General features: G+C 40.8%; 1 protein-coding gene across 1 annotated transcript in view; it reads right to left on the reverse strand.

Annotated features, from left to right (window-relative positions):
• LOC145434898 (inhibitor of Bruton tyrosine kinase-like) overlaps positions 1-16,711 on the reverse strand; it is a 351,018-nt gene that overhangs the window by 298,706 nt on the left and 35,601 nt on the right. The window lies entirely within an intron of this gene.

The following is a 16,711-nucleotide window of genomic DNA, read 5'->3' on the forward strand; positions in this document are numbered from 1 at the left end:
GTAGCGGTAGAGTGGTCAGCCTTTCGGTGACTATAGAATGTAGGCTACGTTAGTTAGATCACACTCCGGGCCAGCTCAAGACCATGCCTGCTTATTTACGGTCGACGGTCGTTATCATCAGAACATTCATTCAGTTCAAGTAATGTATGACTATGTGTTTCAATTAATGAATCGACGACGATAGCGCAGTCGACTAAGATAGGGTCACCAATCAATCACCATACATCCTATTTCAAGAGGATTTGTCCTCTTTTTTCAATAAATTGAATGTGTCCTCGGAGGACGCCTACATGTCCTCTTTTTCCAGAAAAGTGTTACAATGCGATTAAAAACTGGACTCCGACGCACCGGACGCCAGAGTTGGCAAGACAATAAACTAAACATACGGCGCGACGGCTATTCTGGGAGCATAGAGATCGGAAAGCTGGCCTTTCTACAGTCAACACTGTACTATTGCTCGACAAATTTCAATATCACCCGTTTTCTTTCCTGGTACTATAGCTTTCAGACTTTGCGTCCTCTTTTTAAAAAATAGTTTGTTTGGAAAATGGCAATTGTTTAAAACAATTTGAAATGGCAATTATTCAAAACATAGTTTGAAAACAAACCAGAAGAACACCACCACCTGAGACTGACGTTGTGAGATAGCGTAGTGGTATAACCAACAGCTGCAACAAAAAAGGATTGTGGGTTCTAGTCCGACCGAGGTCGACTCCAAAATACCTACCCCAAGTGTTTGAGGTTTAGGCTCCTCCTTGCCGTCACATCCGTGTAAGCGGTATCTTGTAAAAGCCTAGAAGTTTGCCGCGATACAAGTCGGCAGCTACTGAATAAAAACGAATAAAATTGACCTGGTGTAATTGACCAATGACCAATGACCATAGTAGTCGACAGACTGCTACATTACAAAAACTACCCAAAACATATAGAACTATCGCTGCCGGCGCGTGTGCCAACTCCGTGATAGGCGGCATTAGGGTTTCCGAAGAAATGACATCCGGCGTGCAAGATTGTTCAGATTACTGGTTCACCGTGACACGGGTTGCCAAAGAAAAAGTTTACCGAAATTACGCTGTTGCTATATGTGTAAAAGCTGTAAATCTGCGAGTGTAACTCGAGTAGCCTTTCCAACGTCGAGTGTTGCTTTTCAATCAGGTCTCTCAAAACATTTGGAGAGATATCACCCGATTACTACATGTGGCTGAAAAATTTCGGTTAGATCATACGTGATCGACGATAATTTAATTATTCTCGCCGAGACTGCTGTTGATATACTGCGTTTGCATGATAATGAGCCGCTAACGAATTGTTGATAATTCAGTAGTGTGACAAAAGTGTCCATGATGTTACTGTTGTTCGCTTAGATCAGTGAATGACAACCTATGACTCGCAGAACAAGTGAAAAAATGAGAAACGTAGGGTGGCCAGATATATACGCTGACCAACAATGGAGAATTCTGATTCATGTCAAATTCAAATCCACGATTATGCAATACATTGCCTGCTTCAGTGACACACACGGTGATGTTGCTTCACGCTTTTCGGCAGAAAATTAGTACTCTGAAAATTTGATAATGCGAAATATGAAGGGATTCAAAGGGGCGGTCTTCGAAATGAGCAAAATGTTATTCAGATTGGAATCAGTTACTTGATATCGGAGTCTATTCTTTGCCACACTGTTTTTTTGTGTTTCTGCAAGCCAACGGTGCCATTTAGCATTATTCCTAAGCCTGATGGCCATCTCACGTTCTGAGCATTTGTGAAACGTGATTTGTGATACGCGGATGTGACGCGATGAGACGGACTGGAAAATCTATTTCTCTATAGTTGTATAATTAAACTAAAAGTGAAATGCCCTAATCTAATTCTAGTAAAATGCAAGGTTGTAATGACTCGAGTCGCAATTTCTTGGTGACTTGAATTGACTCAAGCCTTTAGGAGCGATAACATTGAAAAATAGGCCTAGAACCTGTCTTTTATCTGTTCGACTAAATATGTTAAGAGTGAGAAAAATTAGTATATTGTCAATCCGAGACCTTCGATATCACCAGTTTGTTTGTTTTGGGGTATTCATGGTGTTTGTCGACTACTATGGTCATTTACACCAGGCCGATATTCTTGTTATTTTCCGTAACTGCCGACTTATAGCACGGCCCACCTCTAGGCTTTTGTAAGACACCGCTGACACGGATGAGGTGGCGAGGAGGAGCCTAGGTAAACCTCCAACACTTAGGTATCAATATCACCAGTTGAACCCGACTTGAACTCGATATCACCAGTTGAACCCGACTTGAACTCGATACTGAACAGTCATCAATATGGCTTGGACTCGGGCTCGAGTCTCGGACTCGAACTCGGCCCGTTGCTTCCAGACTTGGACTCGGACTTGACTCGTTGGTGAATTGATAATTACCCGACTTGATTCGAGTCAAAAGTATAAAAGTCAAGTTCACAACCCTGATCAAATTTGTGAAATGTTTCTATTTGCTCTAATGGTAATTCTAATATAATTTCTGGTTTTCCTGAGTTTGCTACAGGAGAACTGTGTAGCTCGAAACGAGTCAAGCATGGTGAATAGTCATCTGGCATTATCAAGCTTATGAGAGTGACTGCCTATGAACTGAGCTTAATTTTTGTTGTATTTCATTCCGTTCGAAATTTAATTCAATTTACGAATGCTTGCGAAATCAATAATTACAATCTAATTTGGAAAAGTGTACAGCTATAATTGTCATTGTAATCTAATTTGAAAAAGATGAAGATTTTCTAGTTGTCCGACTCTGCTATGAAACCTAGGGTTGGCTGCTTGCTTCGGTATGTATGGTGTGGTGACTGCATTGGTTGTAAACCAGGCGGATATTTGGCATTATCATTCCCTTTGTGGTGGTCCGACTATGAACCATCCCGCAGCAATCATTTTGAAATGCTTTTATGTAGCCACATTTATCTTCAATTGTGCATTCTTTATTCTTATTATTTAGTTTCGGCATTACTTTAAATATTTTTTTCCGTATAAAAAAACATGGTTTCATTTAAATTCTGATCTCATTTGCCTTGACATTGCGGGCTTTTCTTAAAAAGATTGCCGACCACTGTTACGGTTGTATTCAAGTCACAAATAAACTAACTACCGATTGTATATTACCTCTGCTGTGGGAATTCATAGCGAATACAGAGAGACAATACTAAATGGTTTATTTGACTTTATTTATTTATTGCCATATATCTATTCGATTAGCAACTACACATACACAGTCGTGACGCCAAAGACCATAGTTTAGGCTTACCATACGTCCTCTTTTAAGAGGATTTGTCCTCTTTTTTGACTTTTTTGAAAGTGTCCTCGGAGGACGCCCTTTTGTCCTCTCTTTTGAGATTTTGTCCTCCTTTTTGAAAATTTAGGTCATATTTAGAGGAAATCGCGAGTGATATGCCGCAAATTAGCGCTGAAGTGAAGCTCCGCGGCGGGAATTTCGGAGGGAAAAGGGGTGATTTCAGCTCTGAGCGAAAAAAAGACCTTTTTTTTTTTTTTTTTTTTTTTTAGTCATCCACCTAGCAATGTGGAGTGAAAAACGTGTTTTTGAGCAAGTGATGACCTTTTTTTTTTTTTTTTTTTTTAGTCATCCGATCATGAAGCGGGTGAAATTTACCTGTTTTTGAGAATTCTTCTCCAGTTTTGCTTGTCTTAAATTTCTGAAAAAGTGTCCTCTTTTTTCATTTCCGAAATATGGTAAGCCTACCATAGTTGTTATAGGCGTCACTCAAATTATTCTTAAATATAATAATAATCAAGTCACAAGGATCTGAGTCACAAAAGGCAATCTCACTTTCATAATTTTAATTCGAGTCTAGTCGAGTCATTTTAATTCACCGCCGAGTCAAGTCCGATGCAAGACAGGAAGTAGAGTGTCGAGTCCGAGCGCACAGACAAATGTGTGGCGCATACAAAAAATCCAAAGTGATGACCTTTTTTTAGTCGTTACGCCCAGACTCTTGAAGAATTAGAGGGAACCTTGGTGATATCGAAGGCTCCGTGTTCATAATATACTGATTTTGCTCGCTTTTAACTGTATCCGCTAGGATTTTCAAGTACCAGTACTTGGGTTACAATATTTCGAGAACCGAAAAAGAGGACACTTTCTGAAAATGACTAGCAACCCAAAAAATCAAAATTTTCGATTTTTTTTCCTGGTAGGAAATATAAACATTGTATCTCTGCTGTCACCTCATGGCCTTATTTTACCCAAACAATAACTAAAAACTCCAAAATTTCAATTTTATTTTTCTTTGATAATAAGTGGGGGGTGTTTTTTTCAAGTTCCAACCGAAAGATCGCATATTTTTTCTGATAACTATAAAATATAAAATATATGGTTTGACCGGTATAAAATATATCTATCTACATTATCTCCGGGTAAAAATTTGTTAGATTGTTGTCAGTTGTCATTCAAGCATTCTGGCGCTCATTCTTATCATTACATCGGTATAACCAGTTCATTGACTTTTTGCTTTGCAAATGTTTGTAAGTATTTTTCTCAATTATAAAATTTTGTTACGTCGCATCACGGTAAACCAAAAATTTGTATGAAACATTTGTCCTAAATGATTTGGAAAGCGGACATTCAGACCTGTGCTATGCTAAAAGTTTTTTGACATAGGTTTACCATGCTAAGAGTTACAGAACTTCAAAGCAAACTTACAGCAAATTTATGACAAAAATTTTAATTCCTAATTTTGAGCTGAAATTTCTCCGTGAATGGTATCACATATTCCTTCGAATTTTAGCATAGCACAGCACTGTCCTAGTACTTCCTAGAGAAGGCGTTAGATCGGGAAAAAAGCTTCACAATTTCGGGATATTGCATTCCCCGTGTCGGTGCATTTTCTGTCCCTCGAATCCACTGTATGCCACAACATGCAGAGTAGGATCAATTTTTTTTGTATGCAACATAGCGACATCTAGCGACTGTGAAAATTTCATGGGGATTGGGGTAGCCATACGAAATTTAGGTTTCTGGGTTGCTTGCTAGTCCCCTTACAGACATGAAAACGGGCAATTTGTAAATTAATACAAGTAGCCAATTTTCACGAGTAATTTTTGGCGATTTGACTTTTTTTAGTTATCTCTTTAGCCCAGTGGTCGGGAACCTTTTTTGTCCGAAGAGCCATATTGGCCCTATTTCTTCCATCTCAGCTCCCAAAGAACCATACATGTCAATCAACTGTTACGTCACAATTGAAAATTCATGACGTCATGATAGCACTAATTCGAACTCACTACATGGGATTCCTCGTGTGCGCCATATTTTCTCTGTAAAATCTGGTATTTATTGTTCGGAAATAAAGGTCGAAACGAGAGGAACAGATGGGTCAAGCCTCACCCTTGGTAACGCAATTCATAAGTAGCTTAGAATTTATTATAACTGATATTAATCGAATGTGAATGTCACACTGATTACGAAAATCTAAATACTTATCGACTTCTCAAAATATTCGGCGGTAACATAACGTTGCGCTACACGCATACATTTTATCGCCGGTAGCCTACTACACAGAGCTATATTTACAGATCAAGAACGTGGATAGCTATGACATTTTTTGTAATTGTCAGATTCACAACAGTTCATTTCGCGACGTAGAACAGGAAGACAATGCGTATTTGAAAACTGCGTTTTGAAATGGGCGGCGCCGTGTCTGCTGTGCTCTTTGATTAATCAACGTATCGCACAATTCAAGATTTCGAGTCGGGTACATAGAGTTCGCGAGTGATATCGGCCGCCGGCGTTTCTCAAATTTGATGATTTCGAAAAGAGGGGGTCCGAGCCCCTAAACCTGAAGACGACATTGTCTTTACCTCTCAACGACATGTTTATACTGCCACGAGAATAATTATTTTGGCCGTGATGAAAATTTACCAACAAGTCGTTGCAATATTGATCAATTCAATATGTGGCAAAGAGCCATATCTTATACCCAAAAGAGCCATAGGTTCCCGACCACTGTTAGCCTAACACGAATTGGCAAATTGCGAAAAAAGAGGACATATTTTCATCTTCAGAGGACATTTGAGTTTTCTTGAACAAAAGAGGACGAATCCTCTTGAAAGAGGACATATGATATCCTTAACCCGGGGCGGGCAACCTCTCCGGTCGGCGAGTCGGATATGGGAATATGAAGCACTTGGCGGGCCGGATTACAGAATAAATACATTATTCGCGTATTTATCCAGCTATAGAAGGAATAAATCGTATTTGATGTAAACTTGATGTTTAAAGCATAGACAGCAAAACAGTGTTTAATGAATTTATTAACAGTAGCTGTTGAATCAATCAGACATCTGTGGTCGGTCAGAGTTGTCAACAAGTTCATTGAACTCTGGCTGAATATCCTATGTATAAACCCTTTGTAAACATGAACATCAGTGGAAATCAGTTATATTGGAACGCAGCCTTGTCTCGTTAATATTCATGGTCGGAAATAATGTAGCCTACAGTATGTAGCCACACCCGAACAGAGCAAGTAGTTTCATATCCATCCTTCTCCAGCTGGCAAACTTGGATTCATTCTGTGACGCATAAACTTTTTCAATTCTTCCCGAATAGAATTTCACGTTCAGGGTGGAAACTCTATGCGGGCCGGTCAAAATCCCTTCGCGGGCCATATCCGGCCCGTGGGCCGTATGCTTCCCGTCCCGACCTTAACCAGTGCTGATAGACGAAATACCAATACTGTAGTATCTTTTACTATACTTCGGAATTACAATGAAATGCCTGTATTGGTAGTCCCCCTCTCGAGCCATATGACTGGGTCCGAGTCATGCGTAATGACTCGAGTGCAAGTCGAGTCAACAAATATCCCGACACTATTCGAGTCGAGTCATGGCTCGAGTCATTACAACCCTGCCACTGTTCCGTGCATGATATGGTAGATTTTTGCTTCTGTGATATAGGAAAAATTTTGAGGTTCGCCGAAAATTTGCATATTAGCAGTTTGCCAAGTCAGTAAATGCTACGAACCCCGGGTCAAACAATATGCATCATGGGACCGGTTCCAGCCTGTCTGAATTGCGGCTACCTTGCGCCATCTGCGGGGCCAGGTCGTCCGGTTTCCATTACGGAACCCACGCTTGCGAAGGGTGCAAAGGTTTCTTTCGTCGAACCAACCGCTTGAAGCTGACGTACAAAACTTGCTACGACTCGTGCAAGGTAACTGCGAAGACCCGCAACAGATGCCAATATTGCAGATATGACAAATGCATTAGCGCCGGGATGTCGCACAATGCAATACGCTACGGTAGGTTATCCCGGCTGGAGAAGCAAAGGCTCGCAAACAGGTTTTCCGGACGGAACTCGTACCGAGCAATACCGCGGCTATTTTCAAAACCGCCTCCAGACCCGTCGGCCTTTCAACTGATCCAATCCGTTGCGTCGTCGTTTCAGCTGAACATTCGCACCACAAACCGTAATATGGATAAAATGTGGAATTTACTGAACAGTCATCAGTTGCCATACCATCACATTGACTCGTTAAATGGTCTTCAAATGCTCCGTCAATGGCTACACGCGCCTTGGGACCAGTACTACAATTCAATTGCAGACAGCACAATGAACGTAACAGAGAAAACAAGCAACAGCATTCAGATACCGGTGGATTCAGCGATAGATCCCAATGAGCTTTATTTCGCGCGAAAAATGCAATTTCAACTAGCTGATGCTGTCTCCGAAATATCGTACTTTTTGAAGGGCATATCGGGTTTCCGAGACCTGCCTGTTCCAGATCAAGTGATCCTCTTGAAATATGGCTCATGCGAGGCGGCCTTCTTACTGTTGTCTACATGCATGCGAGAACAAGGCATGCTGCTACCGACTGCGAAGCTTGTCTTTACAACAAATTTTTTGGAAAGTACGGGCGTACTTAATTCCATAATGAAACCGAAATTGGAATTTGCCCGGAAAATCGCCGCCTTCAATCTAAACGATAAAGAGTTCGCCCTGTTCTCCTCAGCAGCGACTGTCCTGCTCTATCATCCGTGAAGAAAGTCGAATCCATGCGTGCGAATTTACTGCAGGCACTTGAAGCCGCGATAGACGACGCCAGACACGAGCAAGTTCAAATCTTCGCGAAGCTTCTTCACGGAATCGCTGATTTGAAACAGATGGTTTTCGAGCACACGAGAGTGGTAACGGTGGAGGGCTTGATAGGTTTCTTGACGCCAAGTGGATGAGATATTGGACTGTCAACTCTGAGTGTGCTGCGTTGGTGACCAGTGAGTTCGACACTTGGTGAAATCGTCAATATAACTGGGAAAACTATTATTATTATTATTATCATTGCGATGCATCAATATAGTATTAATAAATTCGAATATGAATATTTCACTAAAATTTCTGATAAACGGCACTAGGTTTTTTTGGCATGTGGAATTCAAAACATGATGAATTCAGCACTTGGCAAATTTGACACCTTCAAAATTCGGCCCTGTTGAATTCGACATTTGTTAAATTCGGCACATGGTATGAATTTGGCACTATACAAACTTGGTATGTATATGTATGTTTACGTCATTGCAAATGTATTTACTGATATTGATGTCAACTGATATTGTAATAAAAGCGATGTATCAATATTACATTAATAAATTCCACAATGAAAGATTTACTGAAGGTGAGCGTGAATTGTGATGGCACGAAGGCCAGGGAATGACTTCAGCACCGATGCGATTCGCTTGTATTGTATGGTGGTTAGGGCAATGACGTAGGTGTGTGGTCGCAAAAAGACCAAATTATCTTAATGTGGTGAAAAAGCTAGCTTATTGTCTTTGTGGCAGTGTTGGGATGACTCCAGTCATGACCTGACTCCAGTCATCTTTTTCGTATGACTTGACTTGACTCGAGCCACTTTTTAAAATTACTTGACTCATCGGCGTTATAAAAATGTGGATTAACTCGTAGCATAATTTCCGATTCAATTTCAAGTCATCAGGTAATCGGTGTCGATGAAAATCGCTGTATCTTTCATATGTTCGTATTGGTCTCGATACGCTGGTGTGACCTGTGATAGCGACAAATTTCATTCATTCAATGATTTTGCGTTTTACTGAAACTCCCTTGTTCTATCATAAATAAATTGACCGCAAACGAATTAACTGGAGCTTACAGTAGAGATTACTAACCTACGGACAGATGCGCGACTTATAGATTTCGCCACACTTGAATACGCCGAGAGGTGTACTGCTGAGCCGGCTAAAGCCATCATCATAATTTGTAGTCCCATAGCTGGCGATCCGAGCGCTCAAATGCAATAAAATTAGTCTTAATCGAAAGCTAGTGTCGCACTGATTACAAATATGCAAATTAAGATATGGTCAAGGCAACATTGGAAACACACCGAAATAGTATATGATTCAAATTGAATTCGAATATAGTTTATATTACTCGTTAACCATTAGCGCTGACTTAAATTTTTCCACCACGGAAATGTATAACTAAGTAGAGCATCATATCAATTCGTTTCAACTATTTGAGGTTTCGTATTCTATTCTCTATTTTGGCGGATAATTATAGACGGCGGGTATACAGTTATACTTACGTAGTTTAGCAATTCTATGGAAGCGTGAGCTATACAACGTCTTTTTGCATGTCTATTTAATTCTATATTCGGTCCTAGATTGAAATAAATGGCGAATACAATGACTTAATCATACCTGGTATACTTCGAAAAGACAGCTTGACTTGAATTGCGACGTGACTCGTGTGTGACATGAGTCACCTTCAAAAATCGATTGACTTGACTCGAGGCATAATTTGCAATGACTTGTGTCTCGAAGGTAGTGATTTGATCCCAACACTGCTTTGTGGTCGCATAAAAGGTACGTAGGCTATTTGAACTTTTTATTTGAATAATCCTCTTATGACGTAGTGATGAGTGAAACTTGAATACTCGAATAGTCATCGAATCACTAATTCATGTGCATAATTTTGCTCAGCCCTATTCTTATGCAGCAATAGCGTTGCGTACAGCGCGGGAATGAACATTATGGGTCATCCATCCACAATCCCCATACAGGGTATATGCTAGGGATTGTGTGAACGTGAGGTTCACGTTTGCGTTCTGTGTGTGAACCTCAGACATTTAGAGGTTCACGTTCACAAACGAACCTTGGTAGGTTCTTTACTGTGAATAATACAATTTTCCATGTCATTATGATATCTTTAATATTAATACTAATAATAATCGTTAGGTTATATTTTTCATCTGTACAAATCACACACAATGTACAATGCAATAAGACACTATGCGATGTCATGAACAGATAGGAGGATATCGAACGACACGCATCAGTAGCGATCCTTTTAATCTAACATCCACCTCGGCCCAGAGTGCCCGATGTCAGTGTTCTTTTCGATGTTGATCTTGTTGAAGCCGCGGCCCTTTTTACTAGTTTTTTCCATTCCTTGTGAGCTCTTTCTTTCGTCGGGTCTTTTTCTGGGCTTTTTTGTCGCCGTAAGAACGGCCCAGATTAACCTCCGACGGAAATCGAACCGGATCCGCCAGATTTGTAGGCGCTTATCGTCACCACTACGCTATGTCCCCCGCAAATTGAAATTCTTTGCATTTCAACTGCGGGTCACTTTATGCATGGTGCTGGCAGCATAACAAATCAACACTAAATGAGCATGCACCTTGACAATCTCAAAAATGTTACTTGCTTTGTTACAAAAGTTTGCTCGAAATATCAAGTTTTCCGTTTGTTAATGTTCAGGGACTCAGTTGTGAGCTTGGCCCGCAATCAGACAACATCAAGTGCGAAATACGCTACGTGTAGTGTGTAGGTATATACAGTGGCGTAGCAGCCACCTGGCGGTTCTGGCTCTGCGCCAGGGGCGGCAGGCTCCAAGGGGGCGGCAAAATGAGGCTGCACAGTGCACACCAATTCTTTGATTATGTATTATAGTGGTCCCCACCGTAAAAACTATTTTATTCAAATCCAAATTTTTCGACGGCAATAACTCCGCTTCCACTGTTTGGAATTTAACAAAATGTGGTGAACATCGTTTCTATAGACAACCTAACACTTTCATGGCGTGAACAGAAAATTTTCAATTTTTTTGTTATTTATTTTTATATAATGAATAGAAACTTTCTTCTCCTGTAGCAATGCGGCTACTGGTTGGAATTGAACCAAATTTGGTGCGTAGGCTTAAATTAAGCAAGCTAACAATTTCATCAAGTAGTCAGTGCGATTTGAGAAAAAGAGTCATTTTTGAAGAGCCCTAGTGCACAGTGTACACTACACAGCCGGCTAAAAGCAGCGTAATTGGTAGTCCTATAGCTGGCGTCCCGGGAGCTAAAATTTAATCAGACTGGTCTCAATCGAAAGCTAGTGTCGCGCTGATTTGGAATATGTTAACATGACAATGGAACCACTCCTAACAATCGGAACACAATGACCAATCGACCATGATAATGGAAACTATATCGAGCGATTATTCGGAAAATTGCCGATTTTCAAACCAGGATTTAAATTGTATTTCCGGAATCAGGGCAACGATAGCTTCCGATTACGATCAGTTGTTAAATTTGACCGCACGGAGGGCCTAGCCAACTATAGGATGTCCATGACCAATTATGCTGCTTTTACCTGTCTCATCAGTGGTGTCTGGGTTATAGTGGGTATTCAAGTCTGACAACTAAGTTTCCCACCTATCCGTAGGTTAGTGATCTATACTTTAGGTTACGATTGGGGTTTGGCAAAATCGAGTACCTGAGTGATTCGATTCTGAATCACTTATTAATAATAATATGCTTCGAGTCGAGTCCAGTCGAGTCGAGTCGAGTATTCCAGTATCCCTCTATATGAGGTCAAAACAGAATGCCATATGTCACAGTTAAAATATGTACCTTTTATCCCACCACAAAGAATATAATGCCTGTTATATATCACATTAAAGATACTTTGGTATTTTTTCGACCATACTGATTTCATTGCATTTTGTGACAATGTTGAGAGGTGATCATGACTTCTGAAATGTGGTATTTCCACTAAACTTAATAACTTTGCACTATATGTTTTGCATGCTGCGATACGGCCAATCAATGTTTCAAGGCTTCCACAGCGGAAAATAGTATCGAAACTATAATTATCGTTGATAAATTAACATCAATGGCGAGGAGCGTATAATTTCAGTACTCGAAAAAAATCGTCCTTCACTACTCGACTTGAATCATCAGATTAATTGGAGTACTCGAATCATTGTGCCCAGCCCTAGTTACGATTTGGTACAGCAGACCGAGATAGCTGTGAAGGTAAACCGGTCCTAGGAACTTTATAAGTTGGTTATAATTGTCAGATTGACAGATTGGGCTTAAATTTATACAAGTGTTAATTAAGGCTCGAAAATGAAATACATTCGTTCGCTATTTCTTGTCTTTATTATTTTTGGCGTTATTAACGTTGAGACGGTGAGGCTGAGACGCGGCATATTATTTGTAATATAGTTTTTGAAAAGATTGCTTGAACATGAATCTATGTAGAAATTTGCTGCGGTCTACTGAGGGGGGCGGCATTTTAAGCGAGAGCCAGGGGCGGCAGCACATGCTGCTACGCCAGTGGGTATATAGTCAGCGAATGATGCTTAAATTCAACCAATTGATGAAATTCATGTAAAGAATACATCGTTAAATAGGTAAAAATCAAGCAGGTGTATGGGGTCCATCTTGATTTGATGTTTATTGTATCATAAAAACCTAATCCGTATGATTGGGGTGTTGGATACTCCTGTATAACTTGTTAATGGGATAATATCAGCAGTAGCGTAGCAGCCACCTGGCGGTTCTGGCTCTGCGCCAGGGGCGGCAAAATGAGGCTGCACAGTGAGAGAGATGCCTGCATCATCGTGATGCTTTGACGACGGAGATGCGATACGGACTTTATAGTAAGGTCATCTTGTCTGCACCCCCGTTTTTTTCTCCTCCGTGATTGCTGAGCGCCTAGCGGGATAATCGCGGATACCAGTTTTCGAGTCTTCGGTCTGACCCGGCCGGGGATCGGGCCCACAACCGACCGATCAAGAAGCCGGACGCATCACCATTACACTATCTCGCGCGGCGTGTAGACAGCCGGCTAAAAGAAGAGTGCTTGGTAGTCCTATAGCTGGCGTCCAGTCAGCTAAAATTTAATCAAACAGGTCTCAATCGAAAGCTAGTGTCGCGCTGATTCCGAAAACACGAATTAATATGGTAACATGGCGATGGAATCACTCCGAAATAGCCGTCACGGCCGATTGTTCGGAGAGTTCGCAGAAATAGGAGAATGTCTGGCGAACATACAGAAGATGCTGGCCTCAGTGTTGCTGATGAATTTAGACCAGTGGTTCCCAACCTGTGGTACGCGAAGGTCTTTCAGGTGGTACGCGAGTGGATTTTGTTTTTATTTTCGACCGAAGGGAGTTATTAGTTCAGGTGGAATGGATTTTGAGTTTTTGAAGCCGTCGTCGTCGTGGCAAGATACGTCCGTGGTAAGTTACGTCTTTATTCTCACGACTGTGAGGTTATAGAATGTCTAGGTTAGACGCGCGCGGTGCGAGCGCTGCATGTATTGTACTATGACAGTGGTTCCCAACCTTTTTCGTCTCGTAACTCCCTTAGCCGATATTTGAGCTAAAATTCCTCCCCTATGAAAAAGTTGCCTGTGACTAAAAAGGTGCTTTTTAACTCCCAACCACTTGTTGACTGAGCAATTAATGGTCAAACATATTCAGATATGTACGATTCATGTCGAATGCGGACCGAACTACACCTTGGTAAAGTACAGTTAAAATTGACCTGTTTTTTTACCGGTCGGGTAGCCGCTGACGAAAAATAGATCACTAAGTCCGGTTGCAATGATGAATTTGGTTTGTTTTTCACGTTAGCTCATATGTTGGCTTAAAAAGTTAAACAATTCCACCAGCGGCCTTGTGCTGAATTCGGCTTGACTTTTCCTGCTTAGTAGCAATTTGGCCGAGAGGCTGTCGCGTGCTCAACGAGATCGTCTCGCGAGCCTCACTTTATCATGGGGTGTAATCAGGGTTGTAACCAAGTCACAAAGCTCCAAGTCACAAGTCATTCTCACTTTTATGGTTTTGACTCGAGTCAAGTCGAGTCATTTTCAATTCACCACCGAGTCAAGTCCGAGTCCAAGTCATTGAGCAGAGGTTCGAGTCCGAGTCATGGTATTATGACTCGAGTCCGAGTCCAAAGTCATTGTGTTGACTGCTCAGTTTCCAGTTAAAGTATTGTTAAACCTACTCTTATAATTCTGTTTGGTGATATCGAATGGTTCGCATTTCCAATATATTAATTTTCCTCACTTTTAACAGTTTCTGGTCGCATTTTAAAGTACCAGTACCAATAGACGTAATCCCAATAGGGTGGTTACTTTACTGTTTTTCGAAATTACAATGAAATGTCGGTGTTGGCCGTCTGAGTCTCGAGTCATATGACTTGGTTCGAGTCATGCGCAATGACTCGAGTTCAAGTCGAGTCATTACGCAGATTGACTCGAGTCGAGTCGAGTCATTTCCGTATTTTGAGAAAATGACTCGAGTCAAGTTGAGTTATCAAAAAATCGTGACTCGAGTCGGGTCATGACTCGAGTCATTACAACCCTGGGTGTAGTATCTACGGAAGACATTTGAACATACACCTAGATTAAAATCCGCCAAAGAAATGTACAATTGTAAAGAAATAGTTTCTATACTTAACAGTTCTATATACCATGAAAATCTATGAACCATGTGAATCCAGGGTATTTTCCGATACAACGCCGAAACCAGATTCCCCCCTAAAAATTTCAAAATTCCCTCAAGGAGAGAATTCCTCCCCGGTTAGGAACCACTGGACCATCTGGTGGAAAATAAACAAATGCTGACATCGCATTGAATAAATTGAGTTTTGTTGTATTTCATTAAGTTGTTCTTGTTGTAACTGGTGGTAAAAACATTTTCATGCATCCCATAAACCCTGACTGTTAATGCCTAGTTTAATACAATTCGTTATTAAACCTCGTAAAGGCCAAATACGTGATTATGACGTCATAAATGGTGAGAACATTTTTGACCACCGTCAGTGGGCGTAACTTATTTAGGTGGTACGCGAGCACTGCATAAAACCTCGAAATGGTACGTGAGTGGAAAAAGGTTGGGAACCACTGATTTAGACGATGCATGTTTCAAGCATAGGACAGATTTAAACTTGAAGCTGAAACTAGGTTTACCGGCATTCACCACTTAAATGATATATTTGGATTTTTGAATTCCCACGCGCTGCTGCAAAGCGAAAGTCACAATTTATTCACCAGCGCTTTTGGGAGCACTTATGACGACGAGGTGGACTTTTTGGCGTTAGCTGCGAAAATTGTCATGCCTTATACCTCGAATTAGGGATCATATAAAGCAGAAGATTGCTAGCTTTTCGTACAAACCAAAATGAGGCCTCTAGGGCAGGGGTTCTCAACCTGGGGGGCGCGCCCCCGTTGGGGGGGGGGGGGCGTGAAAGCATCTTAAGGGGGCGCGAAGAATCGGTCAAATGATTTTTTTTCGCGCTATGCGCGATTTACCTCCAATTCACGCGTGTTTCTCTATATATAGACCCAGTTTCTTATTTTTGAATTCTCTCATCAACAGTCATAACCTTCCATGCCATCAAACAATCTGTTAGGGTTGCTAGCATCCCGGTTGGATCTTGTAATATGACGATACGAGGGCGCGGAATTTTTCACTATCCTCCCAGTAAACACAGTACAGACCAAAGATGTAGAAAGCGGAGTCCGATATAGTAGATATTAGAGCTCGGCAGGTAGTAGAAAGGGGGATTTTGTGTCGACTCAATTCAATGTCTTTTCCATGTCCTTCAATAATGTAAATATTATGTAGATGCTACAGCCTTTAAACATGGTGAGTAGAATGTAGATCCTACATTAGAAGAATATCCTGATATAATAACCTGTTTTCTACCACTGGGCATAACCTGATCACGGCTGCGTACACACACACACATCAGATTATCTACTACATATTAATCACATTTGCGGCAATTTATTCCAAAACGGAATTGGCAAGTAAATAATGCCGGTGTAAAAAATGAAACGAACGAAATTACTTGTAGTGCCAAGTAGCAATGAATGAAACTATGAGAACAGTCAGTAATCAGAAGGTTTCATCGTCTGATGATGATAATCGCTCCGGCGTTTTCTTTTCAACACCCTCCAGAAATAAAATGAAAATGACGATTATTAGCTAAGACATTCGTACTGCGAAAATGGCAGAGGTAGCGAGTAACGAATGACTCCTGCATTTTTTTCGCCCATACTTACTAAAATGGATTTGATTCTGGACTATTTTCACTCAAGTTTTTTTTATTATATTTTTTATTATTATATGACTAGAGAACTGACTTCAATCGCCACTTCTACTTGATTATCAAGATCATTGATGACTACTTCAGCAATCTTTGAAAACAGCCACTAACACAAAAAGAATTCTTGACTAAAATTTCTTCACATTCTGTCAAAAATGATCAATTCAACAATCCAAATGAATCAGTTATTTGGCAGCTAGTTGGAGAGATATATACTCAAGTCTAGAAAGTGGAATGACACTCTGCCTGGAAAGCTGAAGACCTAACAATATTGTGTACAGAGAACAAAACATTTGAGTGGCTGCACTGGTAT

The sequence above is a fragment of the Botryllus schlosseri genome, chromosome 3 (genome assembly GCF_051294905.1).
Source record: "Botryllus schlosseri isolate E-star chromosome 3, Bs_hap1, whole genome shotgun sequence".
Taxonomy (NCBI): domain Eukaryota; kingdom Metazoa; phylum Chordata; class Ascidiacea; order Stolidobranchia; family Styelidae; genus Botryllus; species Botryllus schlosseri.